Here is a 15,519-nt window from a genome sequence, read left to right on the forward strand (position 1 = left end):
CCATAACTTCTCTCAGGAGAGTCTCTGATTTGGCTGCTCTCTCTTCAGAGTCACCTTTTTTGGTTTTTCATCAAGACAAGGTGGTTCTCCGTCCGACTCCGGACTTTCTTCCTAAGGTGGTCTCTCCTTTCCACCTTAACCAGGACATTTCCCTGCCTTCCTTTTGTCCGGCTCCTGTTCATCGCTTTGAAAAAGCGTTGCATACTCTGGATCTGGTGCGGGCGCTCCGGATCTATGTGTCTTGCACCGCTGTTCTTAGGCGGTGCACCTCTCTTTTTGTGCTAACCACAGGTCGGCGTAAGGGTCTCTCGGCCTCTAAACCGACCCTAGCTCGTTGGATTAGGTCGGCCATATCCGATGCCTACCAGTGTACTCAGGTGCCCCCCCCGCCGGGGATTAGGGCGCACTCGACCAGAGCTGTCGGTGCCTCTTGGGCTTTCAGGCACCAGGCTACGGCTCAGCAGGTCTGTCAGGCTGCCACTTGGTCTAGTCTGCATACCTTTTCAAAGCACTACCAAGTGCATGCTCATGCTTCGGCAGATGCGAGCTTGGGCAGACGCATCCTTCAGGCGGCTGTCGCCCATTTGTGAAGTTAGGTTCCGCCTACTTCTCAGTTTTCTGTTTATTCCCACCCATGGACTGCTTTGAGACGTCCCATGGTCTGGGTCTCCCAAAGGAACGATGAAGAAAGAGAATTTTGTTTACTTACCGTAAATTCTTTTTCTTATAGTTCCGTATTGGGAGACCCAGCACCCTCCCTGTTGCCTGTTGGCAGTTTCTTGTTCCGCGTGTTATCACCGGCTGTTGTCATGGACAGAGTCTCCGGTTGTTCCGGTTCTTGCTCTATCTTTACTTGTGGGTGGCTATTCTCCTTCAGCTTTTGCACTAAACTGGCTAGATCTGGTTCTCCAGGGGGTGTATATGCTCAGAGGGAGGAGCTACACTTTTTAGTGTAGTACTTTGTGTGTCCTCCGGAGGCAGAAGCTATACACCCATGGTCTGGGTCTCCCATGTCGGAACTATAAGAAAAAGAATTTACGGTAAGTAACAAAATTCTCTTTTCTTTATCGTTCCTATGGGAGACCCAAACCATGGGTGTATAGCTACTGCCCCCGGAGGACACACAAAGTTACTACACTCAAAAACGTGTAGCTCCTCCCTCCTAGCATATACACCCCCTGCTAGCCAGATCTAGCCAGTTTCTTGCTTTGTATCAGGAGGATCCACACACACACATGCATCCCTTTTTGATTTTTCTTTTTTCTTCGGCGCTCCATTGGGAGACCCAGACGATTGGGTGTATAGCTACTGCCTCCGGAGGCCACACAAAGTATTACACTAAAAAGTGTAAGGCCCCTCCCCTTCTGCATATACACCCCCCGTGGGATCACGGGCTCCTCAGTTTTATGCTTTGTGCGAAGGAGGTCAGACATCCACGCATAGCTCCACTGTTTAGTCAGCAGTAGCTGCTGACTATGTCGGATGGAAGAAAAGAGGGCCCATACTAGGGCCCCCAGCATGCTCCCTTCTCACCCCACTTTTGTCGGCGGTGTTTGTTAAGGTTGAGGTACCCATTGCGGGTACGGAGGCTGGAGCCCACATGCTGCTTTCCTTCCCCATCCCCCTGAGGGCTCTGGGTGAAGTGGGATCTTACCGGCCTCCAGGCTCTGAGGCCGGGCTCCATCCACAGACCCGGAGATCCTGCTGGAATGGAGCTGAGTATCGTCAGGGACAAGGCCCTGCAACGTTAAGGTACTCTGTGTCCCCGTACAGACCACGCACACACACAACAGCATGCTGGGTGTGTTAGTGCGCCGGGGACAACAGCGCTGCGCGCTGGGGCTATACTCACTGCAGCTTAGCTGAGTGAGTTAATGTGTGGGAAACTGCCGCGCCGGCCGCTGCTAGAAGCTGCGGCGCGGATGAGACTTGTGGTGCGCCGGGGACTTCCGCGCTGACCGTGCTTTTACGACGGCAGCGCTTATAAATCGAGTCCCCGGCTTTTGCGGCCTAGTTTCGTTTCCTTCCCGCCCCCGGGCCTGCCAGTCAGGGAAGGGGCGGGACGCTGTACAATGGTCAGCACCGAGGGCTGGAGTCTTATTTACATACTCCAGCCCCCTCACTGGGCACAGTGGGACGCCAGTTTCCCGCTCGTTGTCTGGGGCACGCCCACGGCCCGCCCCTCTTCACAGGACGCCGGCAGCCATTCCTGCATGCAGTCTAAGCTGGAGAACGGACACAGGCTCTGGGAGACCCGGTCAAGGGATTCTGGCGACCACACACCCGCTTAAGCGGGCGGTAAGCAGCACCTTGGTGCTGACCCCACTAGTGCCACAGTGTTTTGTGTACTTTATGCTTGTACCTATATTTGCACTGTACGGTCGCTTCTTGGCTAGATACCCCTGGATTGCTCTGAGGAGACAACAGCATGTCGTCCGCAGAAAAGCAAGGGTGCCAAGGCACAGGCTTTCTATGCTGTCTGTACCGCATGTGAGGCTGTTTTACCGGCAGGTTCCACTAACCCCCATTGGGTAGAGTCTCTGCTAGTGGTGGCCCAGAGAGAGCCACCTGTGAAACTGTCCAGAGGACAGAGTTTGCAGTTTTTTGCGGATAAAATGTCTGGGACTATGACCAAGATTCTAGAAACTTGCAGTCCAGGCCGGTGACTCAGACAATGGGCACTGTTGAACAATGCCCCCCGGTCTCCCTCAGTTGGAACTAATACGTGCTCCAAGGGGGTCCCATACATCCCAGGCTGAAGGCTCTGCACGGACGACAGTCCCAGTCAGCCTAAGCGAGCTCGCTGGGAGAGACCCTCGACTTCACACACTAGTCAGGGTCTCAGCGAGAGGATTCTCTGTATGATGAGGCAGAGGTAGCTGATCAGGATTCTGATCCTGAGACCGCTTTCAATCTGGATGCTCCTAATAGTGACGCCATGGTGAACGATCTCATAGCGTCCATCAATAGACTGGTGGATATTTCTCCCTCAGCCCCTCCAGTGGAGGAGTCAGCTTCACAGCAGGAGAAATTCCATTTCAGGTATCCCAAGCGTAAATTCAGTACTTTTTGGGCCACTCTGACTTCAGAGAAGCAGTCCAGAAACACCACGCTTATCCAGACAAGCGTTTCTCCACACGTCTTAAGGATACACGTTATCCCTTTCCCCCTGACGTGGTCAAACGCTGGACCCAGTGTCCAAAGGTGGATCCCCCAATCTCCAGGCTTGCGGCTAGATCCATAGTTGCAGTGGAAGATGAGACTTCACTTAAAGATGCCATTGTCAGACAGATGGACCTCTGGTTGAAATCTGTCTATGAAGCTATCGGCGTGTCGTTTGCTCCGGCATTCGCAGCCGTATGGGCGCTCCAAGCTATTTCAGCTGGTCTTGCGCAGGTGGACACTGTCACACGTATATCTGTGCCGCAGATGGCGTCCTTAACCTCGCATATGTTTGCATTGCGACTTACGCTATTAATGCTGTCCTGGACTCTACGAGCCGTACGTCAGTGGCGTCCGCCAACTCCGTGGTTTTTACGCAGAGCCTTGTGGTTAAGGGAATGGAAGGCAGATTCTGCTTCCAAAAAGTGTTTAACCGGTTTGCCATTATCTGGTGTCAGACTGTTTGGTGAGCGATTGGATGAAATCATTAAACAGTCCAAGGGTAAGGATTCTTCCTTACACCAGCCCAGATCAAACAAAACCCAACAGAGGAAAGGACAGTCGAGGTTTCGATCCTTTCCAGGCTCGGGCAGGTCCAAGTTTTCCTCGTCCATAAGGACTCAAAAGGCTCAGAGGGGCTCAGATTCCTGGCGGGCTCAATCACGCCCAAAGAAGGCAGCCGGAGGAACCGCTACCAAGGCGGTTTCCTCATGACTTTCAGCCCTCTCTCTCCGCATCCGCGGTCGGTGGCAGACTCTCCCGCTTTGGCGACATTTAGCTGCCACAGGTCAAAAACCGGTGGGTGAGAGACATTTTGTCTCACGTGTACAGGATAGAGTTCTGTTCTCGTCCTCCGGCTCGATTCTTCAGAACTTCCCCACCTCCCGACCGAGCCGATGCTCTTCTGCAGGCAGAAGGAGTGGTAATCCCTGTTCCTCTGCAGGAACAAGGTCACGGTTTTTACTCCAATCTGGTTGTGGTGCCAAAAAAGGACGGCTCTTTCCGTTCCGTTCTGGACCTATAACTGCTCAACACATGAAAACCAGGCGGTTCCGGATGGAATCCCTCCGCTCCGTCATTGCCTCAATGTCTCAAGGAGATTTCCTAGCATCAATAGACATCAGGATGCTTATCTCCACGTGCCGATTGCTCCAGAGCACCAGTGTTTGCTACGATTCGTTATAGAAGACGAGCATCTTCAGTTCGTAGCCCTGCCCTTCGGTCTGGCGACAGCCCCACGGGTTTTCACCAAGGTCATGGCAGCAGTGGTAGCAGTCCTGCACTCTCAGGGTCACTCTGTGATCCCTTACTTGGACGATCTACTTGTCAAGGCACCCTCTCAAGAGGCATGCCAACACAGCCTGAACGTTGCGCTGGAGACTCTCCAGAGTTTCGGGTGCATCTTCAACTTTTCAAAGTTAATTCTGACCCCGACCCAATCGCTGAGATATCTTGGCATGGAGTTTCATACTCTCTCAGCGATAGTGAAGCTTCCGCTGGACAAACAGCGTTCACTACAGACGGGGGTGTAGTCTCTCCTTCAAGGCCAGTCACACCCCTTAAGACGCCTCATGCACTTCTTAGCGAAGATGGTAGCAGCAATGGAGGCAGTCCCTTTCGCGCAGTTTCATCTGCGTCCACTGCAATGGGACATTCTCCGCCAATGGGATGGGAAGTCGACGTCCCTAGACAGGAACGTCTCCCTTTCTCAGACGGTCAAGGACTCTCTTCAGTGGTGGCTTCTTCCCACCTCATTGTCAAAAGGAAAGTCCTTCCTACCCCCATCCTGGGCGGTGGTCACGACAGACGCGAGTCTGTCAGGGTGGGGAGCAGTCTTTCTCCACCACAGGGCTCAGGGTACGTGGACTCAGCAAGAGTCCACCCTTCAGATCAATGTTCTGGAAATCTGGGCAGTGTATCTTGCCCTGCAACCCTTCCAGCAGTGGCTGGAAGGCAAACAGATCCGAATTCAGTCGGACAACTCCACAGCGGTGGCATACATCAACCACCAAGGCGGAACACGCAGTCGGCAAGCCTCCCAGGCAGTCCGGCGGATTCTGATGTGGGTGGAAGACAGAGCATCCACCATATCCGCAGTTCACATCCCGGGCGTAGAAAACTGGGAAGCAGACTTCTTCAGTCGCCAGGGTATGGACGCAGGGGAATGGTCTCTGCACCCGGACGTGTTTCAGGAAATCTGTAGCCGCTGGGGGACGCCGGACGTCGACCTAATGGCGTCTCGGCACAACAACAAGGTCCCGATTTTCATGGCGCGGTCTCACGATCAAAGAGCTCTGGCGGCAGGCGCCTTAGTTCAGGATTGGTCGCAGTTCCAGCTACCCTATGTGTTTCCCCCTCTGGCACTGTTGCCCAGAGTGCTACGCAAGATCAGCTCCGATTGCCGCCGCGCCATCCTCGTCGCCCCAGACTGGCCGAGGAGGTCGTGGTACCCGGATCTGTGGCATCTCACGGTCGGCCAACCGTGGGCACTACCAGACCGGCCAGACTTACTGTCCCAAGGGCCGTTTTTTCTGTCTGAATTTTACGGCCCTGAACCTGACTGTGTGGCCATTGAGTCCTGGATCCTAGCGTCTTCAGGATTATCTCAAGACGTCATTGCCACCATGAGACGGGCTAGGAAGCCGACGTCTGCCAAGATCTACCACAGGACGTGGAAGATATTCTTATCTTAGTGCTCTGCTCAGGGAGTGTCTCCCTGGCCATTTGCATTGCCTACTTTTCTTTCCTTCCTGCTCTGGTTTGGAAAAAGGTTTGTCGCTCGGCTCCCTTAAAGGACAAGTCCCAGCGCTGTCTGTATTCTTTCAGAAGCGCCTAGCACGACTTCCTCAGGTACGCACGTTCCTGCAGGGGGTTTGTCACATTGTCCCTCCGTACAAGAGGCCGTTAGACCCATGGGATCTGAACAGGGTACTAATTGCTCTCCAGAAGCCGTCCTTCGAGCCTCTGAGGCATGTTTCACTTTCTCGACTTTCACAGAAAGTGGCCTTTCTGGTAGCGGTCACATCTCTTCGGAGAGTGTCCGAACTAGCAGCGCGGTCAGCCAAAGCTCCCTTCCTGGTGTTTCACCAAGACAAGGTAGTGCTGCGCCTGATTCCGGAGTTTCTCCCTAAGGTGGTATCCCCCTTTCTTCTCAATCAGGATATCTCCTTACCTTCCTTTTGTCCTCATCCAGTTCATCGATATGAAATGGATTTGCATTTGTTGGATCTGGTGAGAGCACTCAGAATCTACATTTCCCGCACGGCGCCCCTGCGCCGCTCGGATGCACTCTTTGTACTTGACTCTGGTCAGCGTAAAGGGTCGCAGGCTTCCAAATCCACCCTGGCTCGATGGATCAAGGAACCAATTCTTGAAGCCTACCGTTCTGCGGGGCTTCCGGTTCCATCAGGGCTGAAGGCCCATTCTACCAGAGCCGTGGGTGCGTCCTGGGCATTACGGCACCAGGCTACGGCTCAGCAGGTGTGCCAGGCAGCTACCTGGTCGAGTCTGCACACTTTCCCAAGCATTATCAGGTGCATACCTACGCTTAGGCGGACGCCAGCCTAGGTAGAAGAGTCCTGCATTCGGCGGTTGCCTCCATGTAGGGAAGGGCTGTTTTACGGCCCTAACTTGAGGTATTAATTTACCCACCCAGGGACTGCTTTTGGACGTCCCAATCGTCTGGGTCTCCCAATGGAGCGCCGAAGAAGAAGGGAATTTTGTTACTTACCGTAAATTCCTTTTCTTCTAGCTCCAATTGGGAGACCCAGCACCCGCCCTGTTTCCTTCGGGATTTTTGTTTTTTTCGGGTACACATGTTGTTCATGTTGAATGGTTTCAGTTCTCCGATGTTCCTTCGGATTGAATTTGTTTAACCAGTTATTGGCTTTCCTCCTTCTTGCTTTTGCACTAAAACTGAGGAGCCCGTGATCCCACGGGGGGTGTATATGCAGAAGGGGAGGGGCCTTACACTTTTTAGTGTAATACTTTGTGTGGCCTCCGGAGGCAGTAGCTATACACCCAATCGTCTGGGTCTCCCAATTGGAGCTAGAAGAAAAGGAATTTACGGTAAGTAACAAAATTCCCTTCTTTCTAAAGATTTGGAAGAAAAGCGGGTCCACTGGACTCCCGGCATGTCCCTTCTCACCCCCCTAGCGGCGGTGCTGTTAAGGTAGACTTCAGGGCAGGAGCCCTTCATGCCGCGCTCCTTCACCATCCCTTAGGGGCTCTGGCTTGAAGTTGGAGCCAACACGGTTCTCACTGCCTTGCAGGAGACCGGCCTCCATCCGCAGCCCTTTTGCAGGACCCTGCTGGACGGAGCACTGACCCCCACCCCACAGGGACTGGGCCCTGCGTCTCAAAGCTAAGTATAGAGACGTTTATTCAGAGGGTCCTTCTGCAATGTGGGGCACTTTTATTGGGGGGGACAGTGATTGCTTGATAATGCTGCTTTTTTACTGTGTTTCCGGCCGGTTCCACGGTTTTTACTGAGAACCGCGCCGATGATGCCTGATTCTCGGCCGCATGCATAACTCTAGGCCCCGGCTTCAGCCGCGGCCTAGTTTCGTTTCGTTCCCCTGCATGTCAGTCATGCAGGGGGACACTGCAGAGCCGCCCGCCGGCCGCTCTGCACAGGGGAGGACGCTCCTTTTTGAGGAGATGATTCCCTCCCCTGTACATCTCCTTCGCCCTCCGATTCCCGCTCCTGGGTTAACCCCCGCCCCCCCCCCCCTCACTCTGGCGCCATTTTCTCAGCGTCTTAGTACACTGGTCGGCGCTGGCTGCTCTGCAGCAGAGGGAGTGAATATCTGGCTGGGGGTCCAGGCTTGGAATCCGGAGGGCACTCATAATAGTGGCCTGATAAGTCACAACCTCTGGTTGTGCACTTTTATACACTCTCAGGGCATTCTGAAGGAGTTAATTCTTTATCATAGAACCTCCTCCTCAGCAGCATGTCTCACTCTAGCAGCAAAGCTCCAAGGCTGTACACTACATGTTCTGCATGTAAGCTCATATTGCCTGAACCGGCACAGACCCACACTGTAATGGTTCTTATGTGGTGGATGGTGGTCAAGATGCCTCAGCCGGGAGTCTCCCCAGGCTGAACCCCTGTCTTGGGTATTCTAGACATTCTAGACAGAGCCCCCACCTCTGCAGCATGTCTCACAGAGCGAGGCTGCAGGCTGTTTTTTATTATCCACTGCAGGTAGTCTCGTACGGCTATACCGAGCTCATAACCACTGTGGCCCCTCAGCATGGGGGCTCATTAATGGTCCCTCCAGCTGCTCCGGTTTCGGTGGCTGACCCCCGTGGGAATCCTATTTCCAGGGGTCGGCTGTCCCGGCATCTGCTGAGCATGCAGCCCCCTTCTCAGGGCGTTTTCTGCTTCGCTCAGCAAAGCTCACAAGGGACTCTCCTTCTGGGCTCAGACCCCGTCCTCCTGACAGGGAGACGCAGGGTCCCCTGTCCTCCCCGTCCCGCAGCTCCGATTACGAGCTGACTCACTGGACGAGGAGGATGTCTCTACCACGGGCACGGACGCTACTTTTTTTTTTTTTTTTTTGGTCTTTTGCATCAAGACAAGGTGGTCTTCGTCCGACTCCGGACTTTTTTCCCTAAGGTGGTTTCTGCCTCCACCTTATCCGGGGCAATTTTCCTGCCTTCCTTTTGTCCGGCTCCTGTTCATCGCTTGAGGAAGCGTTGCATATCCTGGATCTGGTGCGGGCGCTCCGGATCTCTGTGTCTCGCACCGCCGTTATTAGGCGGTGCACCTCTCTGGTGCTGACTGTTCGTCAGCGTAACGGTCTCTCGGCATCTAAGCCAACCCTGATGTTGGCTTAGGTCGGCCATTTCCGAGACCTACGAGTGTACTCAAGTGCCTTCCCCGCCGGGGATCAGAGCACATTTGGTCAGACCTGTCGGCGCCTTTTTTTGGGCTTTCAGGCACCAGGTTACGGCTCAGTAGGTCTGTCAGACTGCAGCTCGAATTAGTCTGCATACTTTTTCGAAGCACTTCCCAAGGCATGCTCATGCTTTGGCAGACGTGGGCTTGGGCAGACACATTTTTCCGGCGTCTGTCGCCCATTTGTGAAGTTAGGTTTGCCTGCTTCTCAGTTGTCTGTTTATTCCCACCCATGGACTGCTTTTGAACGTCCCATGGTTTGGGTCTCCCATAGGAACTATAAAGAAAAAGAGAATTTTTCACATTTGCCCCTGTGTTTATCGGTCATTGCAGACGTTTTCACATTCCGTGGAGACGAGGCAAGTCTTATTTGTTGGTGATTAAATATTAATTATATTTTGGAAATTGTCTTCTCGTGATAAGAATTATCGCATTATTTACCAGATTTCAGGAAATTGCATTTGTCACCAGGGGTAAATGTGACCGACCTCCAGGGGATAGATAAGATAATAAAACATAATTTCTTCGGCGCTCTATTGGGAGACCCAGACGATTGGGTGTATAGCACTGCCTCCGGAGGCCACACAAAGCAATTACACTAAAAAGTGTAAGGCCCCTCCCCTTCTGGCTATACACCCCCAGTGGGATCACTGGCTCACCAGTTTTCTGCTTTGTGCGAAGGAGGTCAGACATCCACGCATAGCTCCACTGTTTGTAGTCAGCAGTAGCTGCTGGCTATATCGGATGGAAGAAAAGAGGGCCCATATGGGGCCCCCAGCATGCTCCCTTCTCACCCGCGGTGGTGCTTGTAAGGTTGAGGTACCTATTGCTGGTACAGAGGCTGGAGCCCACATGCTGTTTTCCTTCCACATCCCCTGGAGGGCTCTGTGGAAGTGGGATCTTGCCGGCCCCCAAGCCCTGGGGCCGGGCTCCATCCACAGACCCAGAGAACCTGCTGGATTTGGAGCGGGAGTGCCGTTCAGGGACAAGGCCCTGCAACTTTCAGGTACTCTGTGTCCCCGGCAGGCACGGACACTCTCAAGGCTTGCTGAGCGTTATAGTGCGCCGGGGACAGTAGCGCTGTGCGCTGGGGTTAGGTCACTGCAGCTTTGCTGAGTGACGTTACATGTTGGGAACTACTGCGCCGACCGCTCCTGGAGCGGCGGCGCAGCTGCGACTTGTGGTGCGCCGGGGACTTTGCGCCGACCGCGCTTTTACGGCGGCGGCGCTTCTAACTTTAGCCCCCGGCTTCTGCGGCCTAGCGCCGCTTCGTTCCCGCCCCCACCCTGTCAATCAGGGTAGGGGAGAGACGCTGCTCAATTGGCAGCGCCGAGGGCTGGAGCCTTATTTACATGCTCCAGCCCTCTCACTAGGCACAGTGGGAAGCAGGCTTCCCGCTCTTCGTCTGTATACGCCCAGGGCCCGCCCCCCCTCTCCACAAGGACGCCGGCAGCCATTACACATGCGGCTGGCTGGGGAAAGGCAGCAGGCTCTGGGAGACCCAGACTAAAGGGATTTCGGCGACCACACACCCGCTCCTAAGCGGGCGGTAAGCTGCACTTTAGTGCTGGCCCCACTAGTGCCTCAGTGTTATATTAGTGTACTTTTTTCTTGGTACCATATATATATATATATAGTTGCACTGTAAGGTCGCTTCTTGGCTGGACACCCTGTACTGCTCTGAGGAGGCAGCAACATGTCATCCGCAAAACGCAAGGGTGCCAAGGCACAGGCTGTGTACACTGTTTGTACTGCATGTGGGGCTAATCTACCAGCAGGCTCCAACGACTCTCATTGTGTGCAATGTTCAGTCCCAGTGGCACTTCGTCAGCCAGAGCCTATGGTGGTAGTGGCCCAGGCAGAGTCGCCTGTGAACCCTGCCCCGGTGACGGGGACAGACTTTGCAGTTTTTGCTGATAAAATGTCTGTGACTATGACAAAAATCCTGGAGACCTTGCAGTCCAGGCCAGTTACTCAGACCATGGACACTGCTGTGTCTATGCTCTCCGGTCCCCCTCAGTTGGAACTAATCCGTACTTCAAGGGGGTCTCAAGCATCACAGGCTGAAGTCTCTGACTCAGATGACAGTCCCAGGCAGCCTAAGCGAGCTCGCTGGGAAAGACCCTCCACGTCATCACACTGCTCAGGGTCTCAGCGAGAAGAGTCTCTCTGTGATGAGACTGAGGACGGTGATCAGGATTCTAATCCTGAGGCCCCTTTCAATCTGGATGCCCCTGATGGTGACGCCATGGTTAATGACCTTATATCGGCAATTAATAGACTGTTGGATATTTCTCCCCCAGCCCCTTCTGCAGAGGAGGCAGCTGCACAGCAGGAGAAGTTCCATTTCCTATATCCCAAGCGTAAATTAAGTGCTTTTTTGGACCACTCTGACTTCAGAGAATCGATCCAGAAACACGACGCTCATCCAGACAAGCGTTTCTCTAAACGTTCTAAGGATACCCGTTATCCTTTTCCCTCTGAGGTGGCCAAACGCTGGACTCAGTGTCCAAAGGTGGATCCCCCAATTTCCAAGCTTGCGGCTAGATCCATAGTCGCAGTAGAGGATGGCGCTTCACTTAAAGATGCCAACGACAGACAGATGGACCTTTGGTTGAAATCTGTCTATGAAGCTATCGGCGCGTCGTTTGCTCCAGCATTCGCGGCCGTGTGGGCACTCCAAGCTATTTCAGCTGGTTTAGCACAGGTGGACTCTATCATACATCCAGCAGTGCCGCAGGTGGCGTCCCTAACTTCGCAAATGTCTGCGTTTGCGACCTATGCTATCAATGCTGTCCTAGAATCTACGAGCCGTACCGCTATGGCGTCCGCCAATTCTGTGGTTTTGCGCAGAGCCTTGTGGTTAAAGGACTGGAAAGCAGATGCTGGTTCCAAAAAATGCTTAACCAGCTTGCCATTATCTAGAGACAGACTGTTTGGTGAGCCATTGGCTGAAATCATAAAACAGTCCAAGGGTAAGGACTCTTCCTTACCACAGCCCAGAGCAAGTAAACCTCAACAGAAAAAGTGGCAGTCGAGGTTTCGGTCCTTTCGAGGCTCGGGCAAGGCCCAATTCTCCTCGTCCAAAAGGACTCAGAAAGAACAAGGGAGCTCAGATTCCTGGCGGGCTCACTCACGCCCCAGGAAAGCAAATGGAGGAACCGCTTCCAAAGCGGCTACCTCATGACTTTCGGCCTCCTCCCTCCGCATCCTCGGTCGGTGGCAGGCTCTCCCGCTTTTGCGACATTTGGCTGTCACAGGTCAAAGACCGGTGGGTAACAGACATTCTGTCTCGCGGGTACAGAATCGAGTTCAGTTCTCGGCCTCCACTTCGGTTCTTCAGAACCTCCCCACACCCCAACCGAGCAGATGCCCTGCTGCAGGCGGTGGACTCTCTAAGAGCAGAAGGAGTTGTGATCCCTGTCCCCCCTCAGGAACGGGGGCGAGGATTTTACTCCAATCTCTTTGTGGTTCCAAAAAAGGACGGCTCCTTCCGTCCTGTTCTGGACCTAAAACTGCTCAACAAGCATGTGAACGCCAGGCGGTTCCGGATGGAATCCCTCCGCTCAGTCATTGCCTCAATGTCTCAAGGAGATTTCCTAGCATCAATAGACATCAAAGATGCTTATCTCCACGTGCCGATTGCTACAGAGCACCAACGCTTTCTACGCTTCGTGATAGGAGACGACCATCTTCAGTTCGTAGCTCTGCCATTTGGTCTGGCGATAGCCCCTCGGGTGTTCACCAAGATCATGGCGGCAGTGGTAGCAGTCTTGCACTCTCACGGACACTCTGTGATCCCTTACTTGGACGATCTACTGGTCAAGGCACCCTCTCAAGAGGCATGCCAACTCAGCCTGAATGTTGCACTGGAGACTCTCCAGGCGGTCGGGTGGATCATCAACTTCCCAAAGTCAAATCTGTCACCGACCCAATCACTAACGTATCTTGGCATGGAGTTTCATACTCTCTCAGCGATAGTGAAGCTTCCGCTGGACAAGCAGCGGTCTCTACAGACTGGGGTGCAGGCTCTCCTTCAAAGTCAGTCGCACTCCTTAAGACGCCTCATGCACTTCCTCGGGAAGATGGTGGCGGCAATAGAGGCGGTTCCGTTTGCGCAGTTTCATCTGCGTCCACTTCAATGGGACATTCTCCGCCAATGGGACGGGAAGTCAACATCCCTGGACAGGAAAGTCTCCCTTTCCCAGACGGCCAAAGACTCTCTGCAGTGGTGGCTTCTTCCCACCTCATTATCACAGGGAAGATCCTTCCTACCACCGTCTTGGGCGGTGGTCACGACAGACGCGAGTCTGTCAGGGTGGGGAGCAGTCTTTCTCCACCACAGGGCTCAGGGTACGTGGACTCAGCAGGAGTCCACCCTTCAGATCAATGTTCTGGAAATCAGAGCAGTGTATCTTGCCCTACTAGCCTTCCAGCAGTGGCTGGAAGGAAGGCAGATCCGAATTCAGTCGGACAACTCCACAGCGGTGGCATACATCAACCACCAAGGGGGGACACGCAGTCGGCAAGCCTTCCAGGAAGTCCGGCGGATTCTGATGTGGGTGGAAGCCACAGCCTCCACCATATCCGCAGTTCACATCCCCGGCGTAGAAAACTGGGAAGCAGACTTCCTCAGTCGCCAGGGCATGGACGCAGGGGAATGGTCCCTTCACCCAGACGTGTTTCAGGAAATCTGTCGCCGCTGGGGGGTGCCGGACGTCGACCTAATGGCGTCACGACACAACAACAAGGTCCCAACCTTCATGGCACGGTCTCGCGATCAAAGAGCGCTGGCGGCAGACGCCCTAGTGCAAGATTGGTCGCAGTTCCGGCTCCCTTATGTGTTTCCACCTCTGGCACTCTTGCCCAGAGTGCTACGCAAGATCAGATCCGATTGCAGCCGCGTCATACTTGTCGCCCCAGACTGGCCGAGGAGGGCGTGGTATCCGGATCTGTGGCAGCTCACGGTCGGCCAACCGTGGGCACTCCCAGACCGACCAGACTTACTGTCCCAAGGGCCGTTTTTCCATCGGAATTCTGCGGCCCTGAACCTGACTGTGTGGCCATTGAGTCCTGGATCCTAGCGTCTTCAGGATTGTCCCAAGGGGTCGTTGCCACCATGAGACAGGCTAGGAAGCCCACGTCCGCTAAGATCTACCACAGAACGTGGAGGATATTCTTATCCTGGTGCTCTGCTCAGGGAGTGTCTCCCTGGCCATTTGCATTGCCTACCTTTCTTTCTTTCCTGCAATCTGGGTTAGAAAAAGGTTTGTCGCTCGGCTCCCTTAAAGGTCAGGTCTCGGCGCTATCCGTCTTTTTTCAGAGGCGTTTGGCACGCCTTCCTAAGGTGCGCACGTTCCTACAGGGAGTTTGCCATATCGTACCCCCGTACAAGCGGCCGTTAGATCCATGGGATCTGAACAGGGTACTAGTTGCCCTCCAGAAGCCGCCCTTCGAGCCTCTGAGGGAGGTTTCACTTTCTAGACTATCACAGAAAGTGGCTTTTCTGGTAGCGATCACATCTCTTCGGAGAGTGTCTGAGCTGGCAGCACTATCATCCAAGGCTCCCTTCCTGGTCTTCCACCAGGACAAGGTTGTGCTGCGCCCTATTCAGGAGTTTCTCCCGAAGGTGGTATCCTCGTTTCATCTTAATCAGGATATCTCTTTGCCTTCGTTTTGTCCTCATGCAGTTCATCGGTATGAGAAGGATTTACATTTGTTAGATCTGGTGAGAGCACTCAGAATCTACATTTCCCGCACGGCGCCCTTGCGCCGTTCGGATGCACTCTTTGTCCTTGTCGCTGGTAAGCGCAAAGGGTCGCAGGCTTCTAAGGCCACCCTGGCTCGATGGATCAAAGAACCAATTCTTGAAGCCTACCGTTCTGCTGGGCTTCCGGTTCCATCTGGGCTGAAGGCCCATTCTACCAGAGCCGTGGGTGCGTCCTGGGCATTACGACACCAGGCTACGGCTCAACAGGTGTGCCAGGCAGCTACCTGGTCGAGTCTGCACACTTTCACCAAACATTATCAGGTGCATACCTATGCTTCGGCGGACGCCAGCCTAGGTAGAAGAGTCCTGCAGGCGGCAGTTGCCTCCCCGTAGGGGAGGGCTGTCTTGCAGCTCTAACATGAGGTATTTCTTTACCCACCCAGGGACAGCTTTTGGACGTCCCAATCGTCTGGGTCTCCCAATAGAGCGCCGAAGAAGAAGGGAATTTTGTTACTTACCGTAAATTCCTTTTCTTCTAGCTCCTATTGGGAGACCCAGCACCCGCCCTGTTGTCCTTCGGGATTTTTGGTTGTTTTTCGGGTACACATGTTGTTCATGTTGAACGGTTTTCAGTTCTCCGATGTTACTCGGAGAGAATTTGTTTAAACCAGTTATTGGCTTTCCTCCTTCTTGCTTTTGCACTAAAACTGGTGAGCCAGTGATCCCACTGGGGGTGTATAGCCAG

General features: G+C 53.8%; 1 protein-coding gene across 7 annotated transcripts in view; it reads left to right on the forward strand.

Moving 5' to 3' along the window:
- The window catches only part of UNC79 (unc-79 subunit of NALCN channel complex), a 218,308-nt gene that overhangs the window by 141,674 nt on the left and 61,115 nt on the right, over positions 1 to 15,519 (forward strand). The window lies entirely within an intron of this gene.

This window comes from Anomaloglossus baeobatrachus, chromosome 12 (assembly GCF_048569485.1).
Source record: "Anomaloglossus baeobatrachus isolate aAnoBae1 chromosome 12, aAnoBae1.hap1, whole genome shotgun sequence".
Classification (NCBI taxonomy): Eukaryota; Metazoa; Chordata; class Amphibia; order Anura; family Aromobatidae; genus Anomaloglossus; species Anomaloglossus baeobatrachus.